Source organism: Prionailurus viverrinus, chromosome D2, assembly GCF_022837055.1.
Source record: "Prionailurus viverrinus isolate Anna chromosome D2, UM_Priviv_1.0, whole genome shotgun sequence".
NCBI lineage: Eukaryota > Metazoa > Chordata > Mammalia > Carnivora > Felidae > Prionailurus > Prionailurus viverrinus.
The window spans coordinates 9,885,545-9,897,400 of NC_062571.1; the positions used below are offsets into that span (position 1 = coordinate 9,885,545).

At 37.8% G+C, this 11,856-nt stretch overlaps 1 pseudogene; it reads right to left on the minus strand.

Annotated features, from left to right (window-relative positions):
* Window positions 1–1,338: 1,338 nt before the first annotated feature.
* On the minus strand, window positions 1,339–10,865 carry LOC125147554 (heterogeneous nuclear ribonucleoprotein A1-like; annotated as a pseudogene).
* Between the last annotated feature and the right edge of the window lie 991 nt (window positions 10,866–11,856).

The window sequence follows — 11,856 nt, forward strand, 5'->3', positions numbered from 1 at the left end:
TGGGGAAATTTTTTTCCTCTACCTTTCTAGATTCGTTGATCTAATAATTACATTGGCATGAGACAGATCAACAGGTGGAAAACAAAACTTCAATGATATGTATATTTCCTGTATACATGAAAGAGACCCAGGAAATGAGTAACAGCTCAAACTGACCAAAGCCATCACCTTAAATACCAACATACTTAAATTTGTCAGCTAAAGACAAAAGAAGACATTAGAGGTGGGGTGTTAGTTATGGGAGGCTACCAGGAAAAGCATAGTCAACAATGGTAAGGTTGTTGCATAGATTGAAGTCATTGCCTTCTCCATAGATAAATTTCTATACATTGAGTCATTCCCTTTTCCAGGTATAGTGGGGGAGACATCCTTACAACTGGAGATTTCTCTTACAAATGTATTTTTCTTTTAACAAAAGTGTGACTTCTACTCAGTTTTCAGAGCCTCTCTTGTGTCTGCAGTTTCTTAAAAATAACCGGCTTAAGGGGCGCCTAGCTGGTCAGTAGGTAGAACATGCAGCTCTTTATCTCAGGATCATGAGTTCAAGCCCCAGGTTGGATGCAGAGCTCACTTAGAGAACAATAACCAGCTTAAAATAATCAGTATGCCAAAGAACCATATCTTGGGGTGGAAAATTTTCTGTCCTTCAGTTCCATGTTTATAAATTTTCAGGAAATCCTCTACAGAGTGTTGTCCCTTCTGAAATTTCATAAGGCATATTAAAATATTAAAATCTCTGGGGCGCCTGGGTGGCTCGGTCAGTTAAGCGTCCGACTTCGGCTCAGGTCATGATCTCACAGTCCGTGAGTTCGAGCCCTGCATTGGGATCTGTGCTGACAGCTTGGAGCCTGGAACCTGTTTCAGATTTTGTGTCTCCCTCTCTCTCTGCCCCTCCCCTGTTCATGCTCTGCCTCTCTCTGTCTCAAAAATAAAATAAACGTTAAAAAAAATTTAAAAAATATTAAAATCTCTGATAAAACTTTATTATTTATTTATTTATGTAAAAAGACACAATCTATTCATATCCTGATTAGACTATTACATTTGGCAATTAATACCATGGGTGCAAAAATAAATCTATATTAAAACCCTTTGTTGGAAAGCTTTACACTTTCCACAGAATAGAAACTAAAATGTCCTATTATACAGTTAGTCACAAATACAGTCCTCGAGTTTTGTGCCTGTATACAGGAGTACTGTCTAAGACATGTCTTCTTTGTAGCAGCTAGGCCTCGCCACCACTATGTTCGGCTGGGCCCACAGACCTGTTGTAACCTGTAGCTTCCCTGTCACTTCTCTGGCTCTCCTCTCCGGCTAAGTTTTGTTTCCTGGCAGTAATTAAAACCTTCGGCTTCTGACATAGCTGCTACTGCTGCTGGAACTGCCACAGCCACCTTGGTTTTGTGGTTTGGCAAAGTATTGGCCTCCACCACCCAAGGGGCCGGAACCTCTGCCTCCAAAATCTCCTCTTTTCATGGGTCCAAAATTTGAAGAGTGATTGCTGTCATTGCCAAAATCATTATAGCCTCTGCCACCTCCAGAGTTGCTTCCAGCATTACCAAATCTGGTATAGCCATCCCCATTGCCACCATATCCACCACCACCTCAACTGCCACCAAAGCCACCCTGCCCTCTCAAGTTTCCTCTTTGACCACAGTTGTCATACTCACCAAAACCACCTCCATGACCACCATCCAAGTTTCCAGAACCACTTCAACCTCTTTGCCGGGATGAAGCAGCGGTCATCTCCTGCTTAGGTGGAGCTCTCCTTACTTCACAGTTGTGGTCATCCACAGTATGGTATTTTTGAATGGCAGTCTTGTCTATGGAGTCATGGACATCAAATAGTACAAAAGAAAAGCCTTTCTTCTTGCTGCTGCCTTGGTCACTTACGATTTCAATGGTGTCAGTTTTCCCATATGTCAAAATAACCTTTTAGATGATGTTCTTCAGTGTCTTCTCTAATGCCACCAACAAAAATCTTTTCCACGGTTAAGTGGACACTGGGTCTTTGAGAGTCTTCTCTTGAGAGAGCCTTCTTTGGTTCCACAGCTCTTCCATCTACCTTGGGTGGCCTTGCATTCATGGCTGTATCCACCTCCTCCACAATGGCGTAGTTGACAAATCCAAAGCCTCTGGGGCACTTGGATCTCTCATTACCACATAGTCTGTGAGCATTCCTCCTTGATCAAAATGGTTCCTCAGACTCTCATCAGTTTCTTCAAAGCTCAAACCTCCAATGAAGAGCTTCTACAGCTGTTTGGGCTCTTTGGGAGACTCTAACTTAGATATGATGGCAGTGGGAGGGGAGACTTCAAGGATGCTTACACAGCATCATCCACAGGCAGAAAACTCTGATGAAGCTTTTAGTTAAGCAATTGCTCAAACTTTGTTTCTGTCAGAATTTCTCAAAGGTGATTTATTATAGTTTTTATGTCTTTTTTAGATGGCTTATTGTTTTGAAAGGCAGGAGGAAAATGGCAGGAGATGTTTACTATCCATAATAGTAAAAGAAATTATTTACTGGCAAGAAAAAAAAAGATGAAATATCATAGTATTGACATTCTGGAAGAAAATAAGCTTAGATTACAGGAAGCTATTGAGAGAACTGATAGTTTTTAAATTCTCGGTACTTGTAAGGGTATTTTTCTGAGCTTAATCAGCTATCTATGTCCATATTTCCTGGAATAATAGGACCTGTAATTGGAAACATCCATTTTTAGCATATTCTACTTCCCTGAAATAAAATGTATGGAAGAAATGGATTATTTTACCTTCATTTGTTCAAATATTTGTCATTTATTTAATTAAAAACTTCTATGGGCGCTTGGGTGGCTCAGTGGATTAAGTGTCTGACTTCGGCTCATGTCATGATCTCACAGTTCGTGGGTTCGATCCCAGAGTAGGGCTCTGTGCCGACAGCTCAGAGCCTGGAGCCTGCTTCGGATTCTGTGTCTCCCTCTCTCTCTGCCCCTCCACCACTCTCTCTCTTTCTCTGTCTCAAAAATAAATAAACATTAAAAAAAAACTACAGACTTCTGTATTTGGAATTACAAAATCGTTCATTTAGGGAGTTTATTCTGAGTGTTGTATCATTAATGGCTGCTTCCAATCTTTACTTGGTAAACCTGAAAATAAAAAGCCACAATGAGAGACAAATGAGTGTTTATTTGCAGTTAAAGTATGGAAATTTAGGGAGCTCAGATTCAGGTGGTTACCCAAATAGTGCTCCTGCTTCTAGGGTGGAGGCAAGGGTGTTTTATGAGTTAAAGAAAGGGGGGGGCAATCACATAAGTTGAAGAAAAGAAAAAAAGAAAAAAAACATTTCTCTGGATGGTAACAAGTTAACTCTGTGTTAGGCATTGACTACTGATTTTATTTTTTGAAACTCCACAACCATCAGTCTTGTGACCAGAATGTCCCTTGTCTCTTATTGACTTCTCAAGCAATCGCTTAAAACAATTACCATTTTGCTCAGTCCAAAGGTTTTGACCCAGTTCAAACAAAGGTGAGTAAGGCGGTTTCTCTGCAGTGGCTGCTCTGATTCTATTTTAAAATGGCTCTAGTCATGTCAACCTTTCACACTTCAAGTTCAAAGAGATCAAGCTGTAGATGAAGTTAGAAATACTGCAGTCTTGAAAGGAGGTGGGTGGAAGCAAATTAATTGATTCCTAAGTAAATTGGTGAGCTGTAGAAATGGTACCTTATAAATGGTTAGTTACCTGTAAGATGCTAACCTAAAATATTCTCTTTTATAAATAAGGTGTTTGACAATCATAGGCATATATCCCCTTTATTAATAGGCTTATGAGAAAGAAATAAGTAATGTATACTTGTAAGGAAGTGTTAACATAGCTAGCTCACTTAATGTTAACACCAAAGTGCTGATGCTTTATTCTGGATTTAGTCTGAATTCTTATTCTGTTAAGTTGATTTGGAATAAGGCAAGCCATATTAATAATAGGCAAATCAGACAAAATCTGTATTAAGTTTCTGGAATTTTCATTGTACCATATACATATTTTTTCATAGAAACCCTATAATTTTTATAAAACGTCCTAAATTAGAGAGAGAGAAAATGCTTACTCACTTTGCCTTCAGGGGAGGTACATAATGCACATAAATATGTACATTATATGTTTAATATGTGCACAGTTACTCTATTGCAGGAATTGAACAGTAAATAAGGGAAATTAATAAACAAGTATTCACTGAGCAGCTACTACTTTTTAGGTTGATGCATTTACTTTTGGGATGCAAAAGTCCCATTTGAAACATATCAAAGAGGTTTCATTGCAGAAACAGTATCTGACCATGTTACAAATTCAATCCATTACTGTTGATAGATGAGACATAAAAACATGAAAACAGCACATTATATACTCTTCTGACAACATAAGCATGCATGTGTAGAATCATTACTAACGAATTCAGAATAGTGAGCTATGAATGTGGGTTGTATAACAGGAGAAAACCTCAAATCAAAATGGGGCTTAACTTGGATTTCGAAGGTAAGAGTATTTTTTTTTTCATATGGGAAGTATGGGCAGGGACACATGCTTAAGACAGAAGCATTCAGAGATATGAATGAATGTGGCATGTTGGAGTAGGAGCCAGAGATGGTGAAGATGCCCGCTGGCTTGATGGGAGAGAAGGATACAGAGACAGAAACAGATTATAAGTATAAATTGTAGAAGCTCTTCTCGAGGAGGTTAAATGAGAGGGAAAATCTAATAGGATGTGAATTTTACCCATTGAACATTTTTTTAATTAGGGAATAAGGCCCATTTTATTCATTAAGAAGTTCTGTATGGGCTAGATTAGGGTTTGTTGAGCAGTAGACCATAGATAGATTTGAGAAGATATTCTGGAAATTCAGTCTTGATGTAATGGGGGGCTGGGGTAAGAAAGTACTACTGTGTGCAGGCTGGATGGGCATGAAGAAGGAACAGATGTGAGAAGACTTCCAAGAGAAACTCTGCAGGACTTACATACCATTAGTAAAATAGCAAATATACTGAAAGGAATGGCAATATTAAATAATGAACTTCGTTTCTCCAAAGAAAAATTTTACCTAGCAGAGCAAGGACAGAAGAATCCAAAAGTACCAAAGATTATACCTGAATGCTATTAGAAGCTTGTAAACAGTACTCAACAAAAAGTCTATTTTGCATAGTAAAAACTATAAGTACCTATGAATATATATGACAAAGTTATGTAGAGCTTTATGGAGAAAATTGGGAAGCTTCGATGAAAGATGGTAAATAAGGCGCACCTGGGTGGTTCAGTCGGTTGAGCGTCCGACTTTGGCTCAGGTCACGATCTTGCAGTTCATGAGTTCGAGCCCCACATTGGGCCCAGTGCTGTCAGCGCAAAGCCTGCTTCAGATCCTCTGTCTGCCTCCTCTCTGCCACTCCTCTGCTTGCACTCTCTCTCTCAAAAATAAATAAAAATATTAAAAAAAAGAAAGATGATAAATAAGATTGAAATGTACTGAAGAGACATAAAATGCTCATTAGGTGTCATAACTTTGTCAATGTTTCTGAAAACATTACATCAGTTCTGTGTAATTCCAACAACAATGAGAATTATATATACATTTTTTTTCAATTTGAAAAGGTGATTCTAAAATGTATATTTAACAGTGAGTAGGGGGAGCATTTGTACTTGGTGTGTGTGTGTGCATTTGTAGCAATTAAGGCAGTATGCTTTCGGTTAAATGATAAGAAAAGTGAAAATGGAACGGAAAAAAACCCAAAATCAGATTCATGGACACATGTGAATGAGATGATATTGCAGATCAATAGTTACTGGGCAGACTGTTCAAGAATAATACTCAAGGGGAAAAAAGAATAACATTCTAAAAGAATTATTTAATGGGGAGCCACCTGGATGGCTCAGTCGGTTAAGCATCTGACTTTGGCTCAGGTCATGATCTCACAGTTTATAGTTTGATACCCATGTCAGGCTCTGTGCTGACAGCTAAGAGCCTGGAGACTGCTTCAGATTTTGGGTTTCCCTCTCTCTCTGTCCCTCCCCGATTCATGCTCTGTCTCTCAAAAATAAATAAACATAAAAATTCCTATAAAAAAAAGAATTATTTATGGGGCGCTTGGGTGGCTCAGTGGGTTGAGCGATCAACTTTGGCTCAGGTCATGATCTCACAGCTTGTGAGTTTGAGCCCTGCATTGGGCTCTATGCTGATGGCTCAGAGCCTGGAGCCTGCTTCGGATCCTGTGTCTCCCTCTTTCTCTGCCCCTAACCCACTCGCATTTTGTCTCTGTCTCTCTCATAAAATAAATAAACATTACAAAAATTAAAAAGAATTATTTAGTGGGATCTTTATTTCATACAATTCACAAAAATAAATTCCAGATAGGTTAAAGACAAATGTAAAGAACAGAATTTAAAAATTTTATCAGAAAATTAATCTTGGGGGAGTGTGGGATTCTCTAGACTATATAAAGAAGCATAACAAATTAAGAGAATCTTTGAAAAATTAATAACATTCAAACTAAAACTTCTTTTCATTCAACCAAAAAAACTATTAGAACTAACCAGTGAGTTCAGTAAAGTTGAAAACTTTAATTAATTATTAATTATGTACAGAAATCTGTTGTGTGAACTAGCAGAAAAAGAAATTAAATAAACAACCCCTCTTACAATTATATCGAAAAGAATAAGATGCCTAGGAATAAATTTTAGCAAGGAGGTGAAGGACCTATACCCTGTAACTATAAGACATTGATGAAAGAAATTGAAGATGACACAGAAAATGGAAAGATATACCATACTTATGAATTGGAATAATTTATATTGTTAAAATGTCTAATTCGACTTTACTGTACTATCATTCTCAGATTACCATTTCATATTTTTGTTTGATTGTTTACTTGTATGTTATTTCTTTTTTTAAAAAAAAATTAATGTTTATTTATTTTTGAGAGAGAGAAAGCATATGCAGTGAGTGGGGGAGGGCCAAGAGAGAGGGAGACATAGAATCTGAAGCAAGCTCCAGACTCTGAGCTGTCAGCACAGAGCCCGATGCGGGGCTCAGACTTATGAACTGTGAGACCATGACCTGAGCTTAATCGACTGAGCCACTGAGGCACCCTCTTGTATGTTATTTCTTTCTTCCTCTAGACAGTAAACTCTAACAAAGAATATGTCTGTTTCATCTGCAAGTGAATACCTAAATCAAAGCCTATGTATGGTCATTTCTAAATATACACTTGTTAAATAAGTGAATGAGGACTGTGAACCAACCAAAACTGGAGAGAAAACAGACAACTTCTCACCTCTATGTGACAGAGAGAGCAAGGCCTGGCTAATTTCCTGAAGGCTGATATTTTTTCTCAGTGGGATAGATGAGCCTTTGTATGATGGGTGATCCAGGACCTGTTGGTTCAAGGATTAGACACCAGCCACATCTGACTGCTCCCTGATTGCTGTACCTCTTGTGGACTGAGGTTAGAGGTTCATTCTTTGGGATCATGCATAAACAATAGGGTCACTCAAAGTATTCTTTTGTCATGACTTCACCAGAATTGCTAACACTTCAATACCTTCTTCTTTTCAAGTATAAGGTCAGAACACTGGATTCCATATTGCTTCACATTTGCTCTCTTTTTCCATTAATACATGTGCATTCTTACTTCTCTGGGCCCTCAGGCCAGGTCAGTCCATTAGCCATGCCTCAGACTGTCACAAGACATTAATTTGTATCTGCACTGGGGCCTCAGTGGCCACAGTCCTGAGCATCAAACCCATAATTTCCCTAAGTGTAGCAAATTCACTTTTCAAATAAAAAAGCAAATCATACTCCTATCACTGTATTTCTCCCATCTGTTTCAGAGAGGAAAAACACCAACCTTAAGGAATCCATCGGGACTTGTTCTCACACATATGGGGAAGTGAAAAGTTATCTCTTTGCTCTCAGCCATTGGTCAGGTCATCGTGGTCTTCATTCATCAGATTGCTTACATTCCTCCAGTGAACTCCCTTCACCTGCTACCCAAACTTGTGTCCTTTTTAAAAAAAATTTTTTTTAATGTTTATTTATTTCTGAGACAGAGAGAGACAGAACATGAGTGGGGAAGGGGCAGAGAGAGAGGGAGACACAGAATCTGAAGCAGGCTCCAGGCTCCTAGCTATGAGCACAGAGCCTGATGTGGGGCTTGAGCTCAGAAACCATGAGATCATGACCTGAGCCGAAGTCGGTCGCTCAACGGACTGAGCCACCCAGGCGCCCCAAACTTGTGCCCTTTTATGGATCTGTTGTGTTGTACAAGGGAATAGAGGTACTACTAACTTAGACTATTATGGTAAATATCCCATATGACTAGAAAGATCACATCAGAAATTTTCAAACTCAAAATGTGCCTTGAACATGGTAATAGAATTCACAAACAACTATTTTAACTGTACTGTCCCATGGAGAGATCATTATAGATATTTATAAAATGAACCTCCAAAGATTTTGAAAATTAAATAAATACTATCTTTTTCTTTCCTTCCTCCCTTCCTTCTTCCTTCCTTCCTTCCTTCCTGCCTTCATTCTTTCCTTCCTTCCTTCGTTCTTTCCTTTGTTCCTTCCTCCCTCCCTCGCTCCCTCCCTTCTTTGCTCAGCCAATTCTATAGAATAAAAATGGGTTGTATGTCTTCCCTAGGCTTTCCATCCTGGAGAGAGATGGGGGGTAGTGAAGTCATTTGCTGTACTGTCTTTAAAATTTTGACAAATGGTTTGCACTTGCCTGTGCATTTGATTATACAAAAATGTAATCCAAGCAACTTGTTTTGGCGATAAAGTCCAATTATTTATTATTTTTTCAACTTATTGCAATAGATACACAAAATTTGATGTAATCCTAGAAATATTTTGGTTTGCATCCCATTCATTTAGGGTAACACCAAGCAACAAAAAAACGTTTCACCAAATATATGCATACTAGACAAAGCTGGGGTATGACAGTTGCTCAATAACATTAATTGACTACCTTTCTAATAATGACTTCATTTTCCTTGATTTTGATAGCTAGTTTCTACATTACTAAAGTTTTATCTCAGGATAATATGACCACTTTATAGGTAAGGAGATGGAATTGTATAGAGGTAACTAATGTGCCTCAATCATACACAGTTAATTATAATTTGAGCTACTATATAAAGCCAGATCTGTAAGCTTCAGAGTTTGCACATTTATCCAATAGATTATGTAACAATCAATAAGTCTTTGTTTAATTTAAGTGAGTTTTGCTACCTGAGAATCGAAGTGCCAAATTAAAGGTTGAATGGGTTAAGCAAGTGAATTCAGAATTTGAGGGAATGGCAGAATGATTATAATGAAACCTGAATCTTGTAGAAAATGCTGGCCATGTTATCTGTGTATAGGGGATGGTGTGTGTGTGTGTGTGTGTGTGTGTGTGTGTGTGTGTGTGTGTGTGTGTGTCTTTATATTTGGTGGTGCCCAATATTCAGGGACTTTTTCAATAAATATTATAAAAGACAATGATGAAAATTGTAACTGGCAAGGCAAAAAGAATTTGGTGCTCCATAATTACAAAAGGCGAAGAAAGCAAATTATTTCAAAAGGAAAATACTCACATCCTTTAAATCTGTTCTCCCAGTTCCCAAACAGGCTAATAATTTGCTTGATTTCTTTCTTTGATGCTAACACTACTGATGAATTGATTGAAAATTGTGTATAATACAGCAGGTGTTTCTTGTTTTTGTTTGGGGATAATACTCATAAGGAGGCAGTGAAAAGCAGTACGGAATGAGAATAATCAGAGAATAACAGGTGGAGCTCTTTCTCTAGTAGCTGAGGGCTCTATTTTCAAAAAGTCATTATAGTTGCATGAACCACACACTGGGAAAACAAAAATCTGGGAATAAGCTAATATTAAAGTATGTATTTTACAACACCAAACTTGATGAAAGCAATATATTTATTTCTTTTATTCCATTTACTTGAAATTTTCTGTTTGGGGTTTCCAATTTCAAATTCTTAGTTCATCTTAATCTTTCTGTGATAATCATATTATCCCATGCCAAAAAATGTATCCTTACCTCACCCCAAAGCATACAAACCAGTCTCTCATGCAAATGCACATGTAGACACACACACCCACACACACACACACACACACACACACACACACACACATACCTACAAACACATACAAATAAACACAACTCATACATACACACACATGCTCACTCAGATTAGGAAAATCACCTTGATGTAGCTATGTTTTATAATTCAGCTTTGTATTTCAAAAGTACAACTACTCCAGCAAATGATAAAAGGAGGCTACCAAATAAAAATGTTTTAAATGTTTTTCAGAATGTTTGTCTGTATACCTTTTTTAAATGAAAAATTGACACACAGCAAAACAAATGAAATCCAAATGTAGGCTTCATGAGTTATTGTAAGGGAAACATTTGTCTAAACTCCATCAGGATCAAGAAAGAGAATATTTGTAGAATCCCTGAAGCCTTGATTCTTTTCTTGATTCTTTCTTCTCCTTATAAGTAACAACACCTTTGGAATTTCTTTAGAGTTTTGCCTCCTGTGAATATCTGGCTAATAATGACAGTTTAATATGTTTGCGATGTTTTGCGAGTGTGTTCATAGAGTATGTATCCCCTTAACACACTCAGAACACTTACATTAGTCTACAGTTGGCCTAAATATCTAACACAAAGCTGGTATTATAATCAAGTGATGCGTATCTCACGTGACATATTAAATAGTGTACTGAAAGTGAAGAACAGAACGGCTGTACGGGTGCACAATGGTCAAGTGTAACAGTCGATCACCCTCGTGATGGTGTGGCTGCCTGCCAGATGTCGTCACTCGGCATCACGAGAGGGCTTCATGCCACATGTCACTCACCGGGGAAAGGATCAAAATTCGAAATTTTTTTATTGAATGCATATCACTTTCACACCATCACAAAGTCAAAAAACTATAAGCCAAACTATGATAAATTAGGGATTGTTTGTACACTTTGTTTTCAATAACTAATTCAGCAAAAGTTTCCAAAATTCTTGATACTAAATTTATTAAATGATTTACTTGAATACTTTTACTGGCATTAGAAAAACAAGGCTCCCTAACTTCAGAGGACCTGTTTACAAAAAAAGTTCATGGTAGTATACTTAGGTTGATTTACCAACTAACGCTTCAAAGTCTAGACATTTCTTTTTTTTTTTTTTATTTTTAAATTTTTTTTTTCAACGTTTATTTATTTTTGGGACAGAGAGAGACAGAGCATGAACGGGGGAGGGGCAGAGAGAGAGGGAGACACAGAATCGGAAACAGGCTCCAGGCTCCGAGCCATCAGTCCAGAGCCCGACGTGGGGCTGGAACTCGCGGACTGCGAGATCGTGACCTGGCTGAAGTCGGCCGCTTCACTGACTGCGCCACCCAGGCGCCCCAAGACATTTCTAAAATAACTGTGTGGTGCATACTGTGGTGCCAAAGATTTTTTTGGTTTTCAACGTCAAGAATATTATAAAGACTTTATAGTTAATTTACTCAAATCACGCATGTTGTAAAATTTGACAACCACAGCTTCTGTCTAGGGCATTGGGATATTACAATTTGTTTAGATGCAGTTATGAATTTTGTATGCATCACAGACCCGAGAACATTTATGCTATCCAGGCTTGTTAATTTCGCAAGAATTTTGTGTTTACCATGATGCAAATGTTTGTTCCATCAAAATTTGTATTTCTGTTATCACCATAAAGCAGTCAGTTTTATCTTTAGTGTTGAACTTTTTTTTTTAATATTTACTTATTTATTTTGAGAGAGAGAAAGCAAGTAGGGAAGGGGCAGAGAGAGAGAGG